Source organism: Bos mutus, chromosome 16, assembly GCF_027580195.1.
Source record: "Bos mutus isolate GX-2022 chromosome 16, NWIPB_WYAK_1.1, whole genome shotgun sequence".
Lineage (NCBI taxonomy): Eukaryota > Metazoa > Chordata > Mammalia > Artiodactyla > Bovidae > Bos > Bos mutus.
This window is the reverse complement of record NC_091632.1, coordinates 40,337,959-40,351,607: the sequence shown is the minus strand read 5'-3', so window position 1 is coordinate 40,351,607 and position 13,649 is coordinate 40,337,959. Positions and strand designations below refer to the sequence as shown.

At 53.3% G+C, this 13,649-nt stretch overlaps 1 protein-coding gene across 1 annotated transcript in view; it reads right to left on the bottom strand.

Annotated features, from left to right (window-relative positions):
• LOC102287225 (calmodulin-binding transcription activator 1) overlaps nucleotides 1–13,649 on the bottom strand; it is a 909,062-nt gene that overhangs the window by 108,089 nt on the left and 787,324 nt on the right. The gene's annotated exons all lie outside the window — the stretch shown is intronic.

Genomic DNA, 13,649 nt, shown 5'->3' with positions numbered 1-13,649 from the left:
CTATCATCTAGGGAAACTGATGCTGGGAATTTGAGGCTCATTGGTCTAGAGATTACATCTCTCATCTCTCAATGACCTTTGAGGCAGCATTATTGTCCCATGTTATTAATGTGAGAATCAAGACTCAAGAAAGTTATGTCGCTTGCCCAAGGTCACACAGCCCATAAGTGGGGGTGGGGAGGGGTTGTAGTGGTCCGCTGGGCCATCTGCCTCCCATGGGTCTTCCCAGCCTGCATCCCTCCCAGACCAAGGAATGGCTTGGACGGTTCAATATGGGTGGAGAAGGGAGGGTAACGCCTATCAGAAGGTCAGGGGTTCCTTCCACTGGCTTCACGTCTTAGAGAGATGGGTTCGGATTTCCCGGGGGCTGGTGAGTGTGCAGGAAACTCAGACCGGCCCTGGGGCTGGGCCAGGGGCTGCCCCTCACTGCTCTGCTATCTCCTGCCCTCTCTGACTCTGGAGGGGCCTGGTTTTCTCAGAAGGGCCAGGTGGGCTGGGGGTGGGGAGGGGACAGAAGTTCTAAAACCTCTGGCTCTTCCTTCAAGATCATTCTCGCCTGGGACCGGGCCAGCTGGGCAGCAGGGTGGGAATGTACAGCCCAGAGCTGACCGTGCCACCCAGACCAGGACAGAGGAAGCCTGCCTTGGGCTCCCAGGGGCGGGGCAGGAAGTGGGAGGCAGGGCCTGCTGTGCACCTGCTCTTGGAAGAGACGGGGGGAGTCTGTGCAAGGAGAACATCTCAGCACCAAGACCGAGACTGCTGGGGCTCCTGGAGGCCTGCCTGGCCTTGTTCATTGCAGCCCACTGGGATGTTGCTGCTCAGTCGCTAAGTCATGTCTGACTCTTTGTGACCCCATGGACAGAAGCACGCCAGACTTCCCTATCCTTCACCATCTCCCAGAGCTTGCTCAAACTCATGTCCATTGAGTCAGTGATGCAGTCTGACCATCTCATCCTCTGTCATCTTCTCATCCTGCCCTCATTCTTTCCCAGCATCAGGGTCTTTTCCAATGAGTCAGCTCTTTGCATCAGGTGGCCAAAGTATGGGAGCTTCAGCTTCAGTATCAGTCCTTCCAATGAATATTCAGGGCTGATTTCCTGTAGGATTAACTGGTTTGATCTCCTTGCTGTCCAAGAGACTCTCAAGAATCTTCTCCAGCACCACAGTTCGAATGCATCAGTTCTTCGGCGCTCAGTCTTCTTTATGGTCCAGCTCTCACATCTGTACAGGTCTACTTGGAAAAAACCATAGCTTTGACTATACTGATCTTTGTTGATGAGTTTTGGGGAAATTTCTATGAAAGACAGGGAGCCTGAAGAAAGACTCTTTCTGGAAAATGTGGGATTTATGGGGGCAGCGTTTGTCTCTTTGCTTGGATTTCTAGTCACTGGGGGTGGGGTGGAATGGAGAAGGCATCCATGGAGTCACAGAAGGGGGTGGCAGGTAGGGGGTGGGGTCCAGGGGTAGCCGTCTTGATTGTCTGCAAAAGTCTCAAACATTTCTTCTCACTGTGGGGACCCTGGGCAGTGGTGGAAATTTCCTGAAGGGCCAGGAAAAAACTTGTGAGTTCAGTGCCCAGCCAGCTGTACAAAAAAGAAGGGCTGGGATTCAGGAACGTCCAGAACCTGTGGGATGCAGGTTGGCAGGACCACGCTGGCTGGGAGGTCGTGGGCCCCAGTGGCTGCAGCTCTTTTCCTCACAGGCGTGTGATCTTGGGCAGATCTTTGATTCCTCTTGGCCTCAGTTTCCTTGTCTGTAAAATCGGTGCCTCTCATGGGTTCACCTGATGACACGTTTCTGTTCCCCACTGGACTTGAAGTCAAAAGCGGGCCCCCACACCCTGGGGTTCTGATTGGGTGGCATCCACAGGAGGTCTGAGCAGGACAGGGTTGATGGCCCTGAGTGAGGTGACCATTTCTGCTCTGAAATGTCATGCCTGGAACACTTTGGAAAAGAATTAGAGAAGTACTCTGGAAGTCCCCTCACCCCACAGTGGCACTGGGACCTGGGGAGAGCAACTGCCTGCCCTCCTTTGTGGGGCAGTAACTTCTGGAAGGATAACTGGAGCTTGGGTCACCAAGGCAACAGCAAAGATGGCACCTGCTGGGATGGATATTTGGCCTTCTTTACATAGGAGGAGATTGCTTGGTGCTATGGTGAGCAGGTGACAAGTGGCATGTTGGTGACAAAGAAAATCCTCCCACCTCTTGATAGAGGCTTATGGAGGGGACCTTTCTCCTGGCTGCCATCAACCTGGGCTCGTTCAGTTCCTGCCCAGGGACTCAACTCTCCATAAAGACCCCCAAAGGCGACCGTTTAACTGCTGTCCCGACAGGTCACCTTGGAGACCAAAACGGGCACTGTGATAATTTGTCTGGACAATGGTGTCCCCTGGAGGCTCCCAGGCAGCCCAGAAATGTGGTCATCCCACAGAAGAACCACGTGACAGAGGCGGGCGGGAGAGGGACCCTCACGTGCCTCTCGGGGCCTGAATGAGCCCGTTTAGATGTCTCCCAGTTGTTGACACTAGAAGGCTGTCTCTATGGCAACAAGGTCAATGGGAAATGGCAGCCGCATTGGTTTAATTTTCACTGTATTCTTGTTGACAGGAATAAAGGCCCAGCTTCTGATTTCTTGGTTCAACTGGATAAAATTTTCATTAGCTTTAACTTCTCATATCCAGACACCCACATACGATTCAACTTGCCCATCTCACCCTCAGCTCTCATTCTCCTATGGGTCCTGAGGACAACATTTTCAGAAATCTCATCTCGAGAGGTATGGAGGCTGAGCAGGGCAGGGACTGGATGGCATATGTGTGTGGGACACGTGGGCTGTGCCCCAAGTGAGCTTGTAATTCCTGCTTCTGAGGACGTGGGGCACAAGATCCACCCTCCAACCTTTTACCATCTTCTACCAGGAGGCATCAGCTGTATTCCGACAGTGAACAAGTCCAGGGAAAGGCAGAGGGTCTGGGGACTTCTTCCAGGTGGGAGGGACCTCGGGTGGGGGGGTAGGGAGCTGGTTTGGGTTGCTCAGGCATCACAGCAGGAGATTCAGGCCACTGGGGAATAGAGCTTCCTCTACATCCGCACTTGACCTCACAGGCAATCTCCGAGGGGCTCTGCGGCATTAAAAAGTGGCCTTGGCTGAGTGTTTCTGCGCTGGTCCCGCTAGCTGGGCCAAGGATATGCATCGTGGAGCCATTCAAAGCTTGGAGAATGTCCTGACTTGCTGAGTGGCATTGTTGCCGAGGCGGGAATTCTTCGTGCTATAGTGAGAGCGTGAAGCCCTTGAGGTTCTCTGATTGTCTAGTGATGTTGAGTGGAAGCCCTATTTGGCAAGGGGAGAGGAAGCTTGAGATTTTCTCCTTCACCTGGGAACCACGTGAGCTCTGAATCTTCTCTTTTGGGCTCAACTGCACCGTCTTCTCACAGGCTCTGCCCAGGGGCAGAGGTGGTGGGAGGAACCGGCTGTCCACCAGCCCCTCCAGGCCACTAGCAGTGGGGGCAGGGACCAGGTGGCGTTCTGCGTGGTTTCCATCTTTCTTTTGGGAGACCCTGGTCTCAGACACCTCCTCCGTATGCTCAGACATGGTGCCTGCAGGGAGGCAGGTGCCCTAGAAAGGGGGTAGCTGCCCCTGGCTCCTAACGATGTGGGCCAGAACCTTCTATCTTCAAAGAGAAGCTGAAAATCTGGGGACTAAAAGGCTGGCAACAAATTCCAAGTTGAAAAAAATCACCCCCCCAGCTAGAGCAGGGCTGTGTCAGCCCTAGGAGGCAGTCAGGCACTCCCCAACACCACCACAGAGAGGTCCCCATCAAAGCCTATGGAATCAGTGGGTGGCAGAGTTGGAATGGGGGAATTCTGTAAAAGCAGGGGGTGCATGGCACCCAAGTGGCCTTGAAAGGCAAGTAGCCAGGGAGAGACAGGAAATCAAAAGAACCATTTCTCTTAGCGCTCCAGTCTGGGGGCCAAATCAGCTAAATAAAATTTAGCCTGAGGGAGAAAGGCATATTTGCAAAACCACCTGGATCCTCCCAGCAGAGCAGAAAAAGAAAGTCAGCCCGTTTTTAAATCAGCCTATCCTACTAAGTGAAGTAAGCCAGACAGAGAAAGACAAATATCATATGGCACAGCTTATCTGTGCAGTCTTAAAAAGAAAAGATACAAATGAACTTATTTACAAAACAGAGATTCACAGACACAGAAAACAAACTTATGGTTACCAGTTGTTCTTTAGTTGCTAAGTCCTATCTGACTCTTTTGCAACACCATGGACTGTAGCCCACCAGGCTACTCTGTCCATGGAATTTCCCCTGGTAAGAATACCACGGGTTGCCATTTCCTTCTCCAGGGGATCTTCCCCACCCAGGGATCAAACTTGTGTCTCCTGCCTTGGCAGGTGGATTCTTTACCATTGAGCCACCTGGGAAGCCAATGGTTACCAAAGGGAGGGATAAATTAGGAGTTTGGGGATTAACATATACATACTGCTATGTATAATAGCACAATTTACTCAGTATTTTGTAATAATCTGTAATGCAAAAGAATGTGAGACACACACACACACACACACACACTTATGTAACTATATCTATTGTTGTTGTTCAGTCACTTAGCTGTGTCTTAGTCTTTGTGACCCCACAGACAGCAGCACACCAGGCCCCTCTGTCCTTCACCGTCTCCTGGAGTTTGCTCAGATTCACGTCCACTGAGTTGGTGATGATATCTATATATTTATTTGCGTGTGTGTGTTTAGTTTCTCAGTCATGTCCAACTCTTGATGACCCCATGGACTGTAGCCCACCAGGCTCATCTGTCCATGGGATTCTCCAGGCAAGAATACTGGAGTAGGTAGCCATTCCTTTCTCCAGGGGATCTTCCTGACCCAGGGGTCAAACCCTGGTCTCCTGCATCACAGGCAGATTCTTTTACTGTCTGAGCGACCAGAGAAGCCCCTATATCCAAAGCCACCAGGGAAGATATCAGTGTTGCTGCTGCTTAGTCGCTTCAGTCATGTCCGACTCTGTGTGACCCTATGGACTGTAGCTTGCCAGGCTCCTCTGTCCATGGGATTCTCTAGGTAGGAGTACTAGAGTGGGTTGCCATGTCTTCCTTCAGGGGATCTTCCCAACCCAGGGATCAAACCCAGATCTCCTGTATTGCAGACAGATTCTTTACTGCTGAGCCACCACGGGAGCTGAAAGCTGAAAGTTGAAATATAGATATATTATATATAGATCTGTTATATCTATATATCTCCATCTGATTCACTGTGCTCCAATACTTTGACCACCTGATGCAAAGAACTGACTCATTGGAAAAGACCCTGATGCTTGGAAAGATTGAAGGTGGGAGAAGGGATGACAGATATTGAGACGGTTGGATAGCATCACTGACTCCATAGACATGAGTTTGAGTAAGCTCTGGTGATGGACAGGGAAGCCTAGTGTGCTGCAGTCCATGGGGTTGCAAAGAGTCGGACACGACTGAGCAACTGAACTGAAATGAACTGAAGTCACCGTGCTATACACCTAAAACTAACACATCACTTGTAAATCAAATTACACTTCAATCAAAAAAAAAAAAAAATCAGCCTTGTCTCTCTCCTGTCTCTGCACTGCCTGCTCTCCCTCGTGCAGGGCTGGGAGGTGCCAGAAGGCATTCCGGTGGAGAATAGTGAACGTAAGGAGACCCACCCTGCCAGCTCTTCATCTCAGCAGCTCCTAACCACAGGACAAGCAAGGCTGGGCAGGGAAATCCTCCCCTGGTCCTCCTGCACTGAACCACTCCCCCTGTGAACCACCGAACCGCTCCCCCAGGGACTCCAAATCCAGCTGACACAGGCGGGGAAGGGGGACCTCTGGGTCTTGCGGGCTCTGTGCACTGATGAATGCCCCTGCACTTAAGACAGAGCCTAGGTCCTGGGCCCCGGGCCCCCCAAGGGGACACCGATGTGCTCCTCTTTACAGTGTCCCAGGGCTTCTCATCAATAGGGACTAAGGGGACAAAGTAGGTGATTAAATAGTTAACCCTACTAGGGGGTTATAAGAAGAGAAAAAATATGAGAGACCCCTGTAAGCTAATGATCACTCAAGAAAGCAGGTTTGCTTACCCACAAGACCAAGCAGGGTTGCTTAGCAATAAAATTCATGCAGCAGAAGGAGGAAACATCCCGCCCCCCGCCACCAAACAATAAAATAATGGTGGCCTGAGACCCACATCCTGCTCAGTAAGCTCAGTAAGTTAATGACCCCTAGGACATGTTCTCTGCCCACATAAAAAACAATAATTTGTGGAAAGATGACATTTCACAGTAAAGACCCTCATTGTACTGGGACCTGAAATATTTTTTCCATAGTGTCATGCTGTCTGGGCTTGATGGTGTGGGGACAAGAAAACTCTCCTGCTCAACCTGGAGGAGGAGCTTGATATGAACTCAAAAACGAGGAAGAAGGTGGTCTTTGTCTTCTCTCCCTCCCCACTTTTCTTTTGATTATGAAACTGCAGACCAGTAAGTTTTTAGGGTAGCTCCCTCTTGCCTGCCTGCTTGTAAGCCTCATAAGCATTCTATTCTAATAAGTCACTTCTTATCTATCACTTTGCCTCTCACTGAATTCTTTCTGTGCTGAGACATAAAGGACTGGAGCTCTTTGGAGCCCCCTGAAACACCATCTAACAGTTTCAGAATAACTTCAAGTCAATAAGTGTTTGGCAAGACCCCATTATGTTCTTGGTCCTAACATCTAATTTTCAACCCAAGGAAACTCCTTATGTAGATACCATGTCTTAACCTAGAGTCTGGAAAGACGTCACCGGGTCCTGAAATAGCCAGAAATGATACACCATGTTGTTTGTGCAAGTTTGAGAGCAGCATTCCCTCAAGCCTCCCTTCCTCCTGAATCTGAGAAACAGCTGATGCTCAAGGAGGCCTGTGGCCCCACCAAGGGGCCGACCCTGATCTCCATGGCAGGGCTCCTTGGCTGGCCTTTTGCCAGAAACTGGGTTAGAAGTTCTCCTTGCAAGAAGCAGGAGAATCTTGCTTGTTAGAAAATAAATGTTCCTAGGGCCCAATCCTGACCTGTGGAATCAGAATGTGTTGAGGGCAGGGGTGGGAGTGGGGTACAGGAGTCTGCCTACCAGCAACCTGCTCCAGAGGTTCTGATGGGGACCGCTGCTCCTGGCACTGAGACAATGTCTGTGTCCAAGTTCTATGGGCCACAGATGACTGGCAGGAATGGGGTGGTGGGGTTGGGGGTTGAGAAGGAGGAAAGAATAGCTTCCCTGAGCCTCATTGTTCCAGCCCCACCCGTACCCACAGAGCAGGTCCCCGACACCAGGTCCACAGGCACGGATGCATCGTGGCCCCTGCCTGCCCTAGGCTGGGGAGCAGGGCTCCTCCAGATAGCTTGCATCTGAGCTGCTCTGCTGATGCAGGCCACCAGGTGGCGCTAGTCGACCAAGAACCGGTTTGCCGGTGGGGGCCCAGAAAGGAAAGCCTTTGTTGATTTTACTTCCTGATGTTCTATAATCACCAGGATTACAATCTAAGCAAAAAAGCAAAACAAATAAACACCGCCCCTCTTACTGGGTCTTTGGTCTTTGTCTGGAAAATGATGAGAAAACAACAGACGCCTTGACTATACAACCCGAGGGTTGTTACAGCAGTGAGGTCTCCCCGGGGAGGGAGAGGAAAGGGTGGGGGCTCTGAAGACCCAGGAAGCTCACTGTTGGTTTAACCTGCAGGGCAAGGAGCTCCTGGAAGAGGCCCCTGAGAACCAGCTTCTGTTCTTTTCAGTCTCTGCTGCAGCAGCCACATCTCAGCACGGGGGGGTCCTGTCTCCAGTCGCCTACCTTTGCTGGGTCCTCGTGGCCTGCTGTCCTGCCCTCACCGCTGCACAGAGGCCAGGAATGCATGCGAGGGGCTGAGACCCTGGCTCCTGGAGACCCCAACAGGCTGAAGGTGCCCAGGGACTAAAGGTGATGGGGGTAACTGAGGATTGATTGTGGACAGCTAGGAGGGCTTATTTGATCCCCACACTCAACATGGGCTCCACCCACTATCAACATGGTCTTCATCACCTCATCCTTGACATGGCCTCCACCCCCAATGCCAACATGGCCTCCACCTCTCTCTACACACAACATGGCCTCCACTCCTCTCCACACTCAACATGGGCTCCACCCTCTCCACACTCAACATGGCCTCCACCCTCACTGCCAACATGGCCTCCACCCTCACTGCCAACATGGCCTCCACCCCTCTCCACAATCAACATAGTCTCCACCTTCTTCACACTCAACATGGCCTCCACCCTCACTGCCAACATGGCCTCCACCCTCACTGCCAACATGGCCTCCACCCCTCTCCACACTCACCATGGCCTGCAATCCTACTGTCAACACAGACTTTATCACTTCATTCTTGACATAACTTTCTCCCTCACACTTAACATGACTTCCTCAACATGTTCTTCACTCCCTTATACTCCACGTGAATTCTGCCTCCTCCTCATTGAGCATGACCTTTAGTACCTCATACTCAACAGGCCTCTATCCCCATCCTTAACATGGCCTCCTGCCTCACGTGACCACTGACCATGTGACCACTGCTCACATGACCACTGCCACCTCAGACTCCATGTGCTTTCCATCACTTCATACTTAATGTGCCCTTAAAGCCTCAAGCGTGACGTCACCTCAGTATCACACCCGTGTGTGCGTCTGCCTGTTTCCTCCTTTGTGCCTCCCTGCCTCCTGCCCGTCCCGTGTGTTCATCCAGGCTGGGTGACAGGAAGCCTCTTGACTGTCTCTGCCCAGGTTCTCTGAACGTCTGGGTACTTGAAGGCAGAACCATCGACTCTGCTCTCAGTCCGTCTGCTTCAGCCTCCTCAGCTGGTCCAACCTCTTGGATTTGCCTTCCTGAGGGCGGGGCCTGGGCATTCCCCTCAGGGCAGCTTTCCCAAGCACAGGGCTGGGCTCAGGGCAGAGGTTCTAGAAGCCTGTTCTCGGTGGGTGTTGGTGATGCAGGAGTCCCTGAGGGACCATCAGTGGCCTTGCACAAGGCTTAGCAGGGGTTGAATGCTGAGCACTCACCCTTTTCCTGAGTCTTTAGGAAAAGGGACAGGGTTCCTGCTCTGGGTGCAGCCCTGACACCTACATTCTTTGTGTCCACATTGAAGTTTGATGGCCATGGGGCTTCAGGGTAGAGGCCATGACCCCTCCTGCCCTGAGGAGGACAGCACTGCTCAGAGCTGGGGTGGCCTGTGCAAGGCCCCTCGCTGCTGGGGGGAGCAGGGCAGGATCCACCCCCACCCCCAGGTCTGTCCTGCACATCCGCCCCCCTCACTCCCACTGCCGCTTCACCCACTCTCAGGGGTGGGGTCGGACGGTCACGTGCTTGCTGTGGCCCAGATGGTGCCGGTGTCTCCACCTGAGGGCTGTGGTCTTGGTTTCCGGCCCCAGAGGCAAGGTGGTGGTGGTGGTGGTGATGGAAGGCTCGTGTGGCTGGAAGGACTAGAAAATCAAGCACTGCCCTGCTGCCTCCCGAGCGTGTCCCTGAGTGTGTGCTTGTGGGTGGTGAGGGCAGCCGTGTGTGCATGTGTGCACTCGGGAGTGTGTGGACATTTGCATGGGTGCTCCTGTTTTGCCCACTCAGTGCTACTGAGACCTGGGAACCCCTGAGCAATAATAACAGAGGGGCTCCAGGAAGGCAGTGGGAGCAGAGCCAAGCCCAGAGGTGGCTGGTGGGGCTTCCAGATGGCCTCTGGGGCCAGGCAGGCCTCTGGGAAGGCCCCATGTTGCTGGGCAATGCAGGGCTCCCTGGCTGGCTAGGGTGCGCCAAGAGGAGCCCTGAGTGGGGACAGCTGGGGGAAGGGCTGAGAACACAGCTTAGAGCTCCTGCCTTTATCCCTCACTCTGGATGGAACAACCTTGCCACCTGCTAGCTGGGAAGCGGCTGGCATGCCTATCCCCTCCCAGGCTGCCAAGGAATGGGGCAGGGAAGAATGCCATGGCACTCAGAGGTGAGGGTCCACTCCAAGGGAACTGGCTCCATCTGGCTTCCTGAGGGTGGAGGGTCTGGGCCACTGTGGTTCTGGGCAGCCAAGGATCACTGAGCAGGTTTCTTGCCAGGCTGGCGGGACTGAGGTGCAGGGCTCATCTGGCCCGTCATTGCTCCCACTTAAGGTTGATCGAGAAGGAGCCGACCCCACCTGCCCAGCCCCGCTCACATTATGGCAGTGTGGGGGCCAAAGAGGGTGCTCTCTCATATCAGCTGCACTGTAACAGACCCTGGGGTTTGCAAGATGAGACCTGCTGACTTTTAGATCATGTTCACTTGAGTTCTAAAAACTCCAACCCTCAGACAGATGGAACCCAGGGTATCCATCCTCAGGCCATGAGTTAAGCTGAGCCAAGCCTTTCTCAGCTGAGGCCTTACAAGAGGCACCCTGGCTGTACTGAAGGACTCAGTACAGAACTGAGAACTTATTTCCAGAGAAAGTTAGGATGTCAGTACTTAGAAAAGTCTTCACTTCCCAGATTCCCTTGCCAACGAGGGGGTGACTACCACTGAATTCTAGCCAATGACATATGAGTGGAAGCGTTGTATGCCACTTCTGGTTCCTGTCTTTAAAGTTAAGAAAGTTGCTCTCCTTCTTCTTTTCCCACCGGTTGGAATGCAGTTATGATGGCAGGAGCTGGAGCAGCTATCATGGAGCCACATAAAAGATGGCAGTACCCTAGGAATGGCAGAACAACCAGCTGGAAAGAGCCAGGATGGCTGATCCGATTCCTGTCCCTGTGAGGCTGCCCTATCAATCCTGAATTGCTCTGTGAAAAAGAAATAAGATTTAAGTCACTGTTCCTTTTATCTTTGTCACAGAAGCAGGACCCATATTCTAAATACTGCTGAAGGGATTGCAAAAGACAGAAGGCATCCTTGGAAACATGCTGGGAATTCCTATCAGTTATCTGAATATTTTTTTCCTCTCTCTCTCTCATTTTTTAAATCTGGAGGAGGCATCTTTCAGTTTGCAGACTGAAGGAAAGTCCCCATGCAACAAAAGGTCACCACTGCAAGAGTCAAGGTGGAGTTCTTGGAGTCAGTCTGGCAAGAAGCTGGGGTCTGTGAGATCCTCCCACCCACCTTCAACAGGTGAGGCAGAGGCTGAGGAGCAGTTTCACTTCACCCCTGATAAGCACAACATTTTGATTGAACCACTGACAGCTCTGCTGTAGGGCAGGGAAATTTGGAAACATCAGGAAATCAAACTGTGAAGTCTTTGAAGGAATGTGATTTATGTGAAAATGTGATGAAGCTAATGCGTTTGGCTCCGGCGTTGGGTGGCACACCTGATTCTGGAACCAAATCTGATGCCTTCCTGGCTCGCAGCACACACCTCTGCTTTCCCCAAACACGGGGAGCTGGTGCCCTGTGTGTGTGTTCCAAGCCCGATCGGCATCTAAAGCTTTTATTGGAGCCATATTTCCTGGGCCGTGTTTCCAGGCTGTGCACGTGTAACCAGACCCACACACACACGCATGCACACACACACACACCGCCTGAGTGACTGCACCGTGCTGCTCCCGCCCCCGGACACCACAGAGCCAAGTGTGATTAGACTTATGAGGAGTTTGCTGTACTTTTCCATAATTCCCATAATGCACTGCAGGCTTTTGGAAAGGCGCTCACAGTTCCCTCCTGTTGGGCATCAGGGTTGGACCGAGGTCTGTTTCCAGCGCCTGGAGTTCATGGCTTAACCCCTTCCCCTGCTGTGGGGACATGCACTCCTATCGGGCTCCTGTGGGTGAGGGTGACTTTTCTGGGGAAGGGCCCCTTCTGAGAACGGGGGATGTGAGGAGGTAGAGACATTGAAGAGAGAAGGAAGCATCTCAAACAAGAGGATGGGGGAAGGAACTGGGGTGATGGAGTGACTTACAGGAAAGGGCCCCCTGTGTGTGTGTGTGTGAGATATGCTGGGAGGGCCCAGGCCGGAGCCTCTGACCATGGTGATCACCTTAAAAGGTGTCTCTTTCCTCAGGAACATCCCCTTGGCTAATCTCTGGCTAACTCAGTCTCTGGAACCTCCCAGGACATGGAATGAAATAGTGGTCTCAGTGCCTTGGACCTGGGTCTGCAGAAACCCAGGAGCCAAGCCCAGCCCCACGGAGCTGGCTGGGTGATGCTGGACTTGGTAGAGAGAACGCTGGACTCTTTCTCTCACTTTACAGAGAGGGAACTGGGGTGCAGTGAGGGTGGGTGATGGGCCTGAGGTCACACAATGGAGCAGTCACGGAGCTAGACAGCGCACCCCACTCCTGAATGCCCAGCTCTCACTCAACCAGCCTGACTGGGTGGCGCCAGTGCCCAAGGCTAGCGGAGTCCTTGCTGCTGCCCAGCCAAGCCTCTGCCAAGAGGAAGTGTGGGCAGGCCTGGGGAGGAAACCCAAGGCCAAGGACAAGCCCTACGCATTTAGACACCACTGAATGGAAGGGGTGGGTGGGCAGGGGTCAGAGCGGAACGCCTGGCACCATTACCTCACTCTCCACCCAGCCCGGCCTGGCCATGGAGGGTGCCACCGGGCAGCTCTGGTCCCAGGGCCTGGCCACTGGGGTCTTTGTCAGGTACTCAGGTCCCTGAGGGCAGTGGATCAAGCTGGGTCCAGCCACACTCATTCAGCACCCCACAGATATGTAGAGAGAGCCCTGCATGTGCCAGTATGGTGGGGGGGCCTGAGGAACAGCAGACAGGAAGTACCCATGGGAATGAGCTGGGACGTCTCCCAAGTTTCCAGGTCCTCTGCAGAGCTTTGCAGAGCTCGCGTGGCCCCTTCCAGTTAATTGTGGGAGGCTGGCTTCAGTCTGGTGTCTCCCTGAGAGGTGTCAGGAGGCCCGGGGTGCTGGGGCTGTGAGGTCCAGCCTGGGTGGTCTGGGATGGTCAATGGAAGAGGCACTGTTTGGGCTGAGGTGGAAGGATGAGGTGGGTGAGCAGGTAAGGGTGGAGGTGAGCCAGGCAGAGGGGGGTCGAGACACTGCAGTTCCCATGGAGGGACCACCCGGCCGGCAGCCCGGGAGGGCGGGGTCAGCAGTGTGCCGAGAGTAGAAGAGCTTCGGGCACACCTCGGAGCTTGTGCTCCGTCCCGAGGGTGCCAGATGGCTTCAGCTCAGGATGGTTCCACTGGACATAACCCGAGCCTGGAAGACGCCAGGCCTCCTGGCTTTAGCTCCTGGTGGCAGCAGCAAGGGCAGGCTGGCCAGACCCTCACCTTGGGCACGTGGTCCAGGAGGAGAGCATGGGGGGACCTTAGTCTTGGGGTCGAGCCCCTGAGGGGGCTGGCGCATTGGCCTACTGGTGTCTACTTCCCTACACAGAGGCTTCCCTGGTGGCTCAGATGGTAAAGAATCCACCTGCAATGCAGAAGACCAGGGTTTGACCCCGGGGTTGGGAAGATCCCCTGGAGAAGGGATGGCAACCCACTGCAGTATTCTTGCCTGGAGAATTCCATGGACAGAGGAGCCTGGTGGGCTACAGTCCATGGAGTCACAAAGGGTTGGACATGACTGGGTGACTAACACTTTCACACTTTCACACTTTCCCTGCACAGACGCTGTCCTTCCTGACTCCATCCTCAACCTGTGGCTGG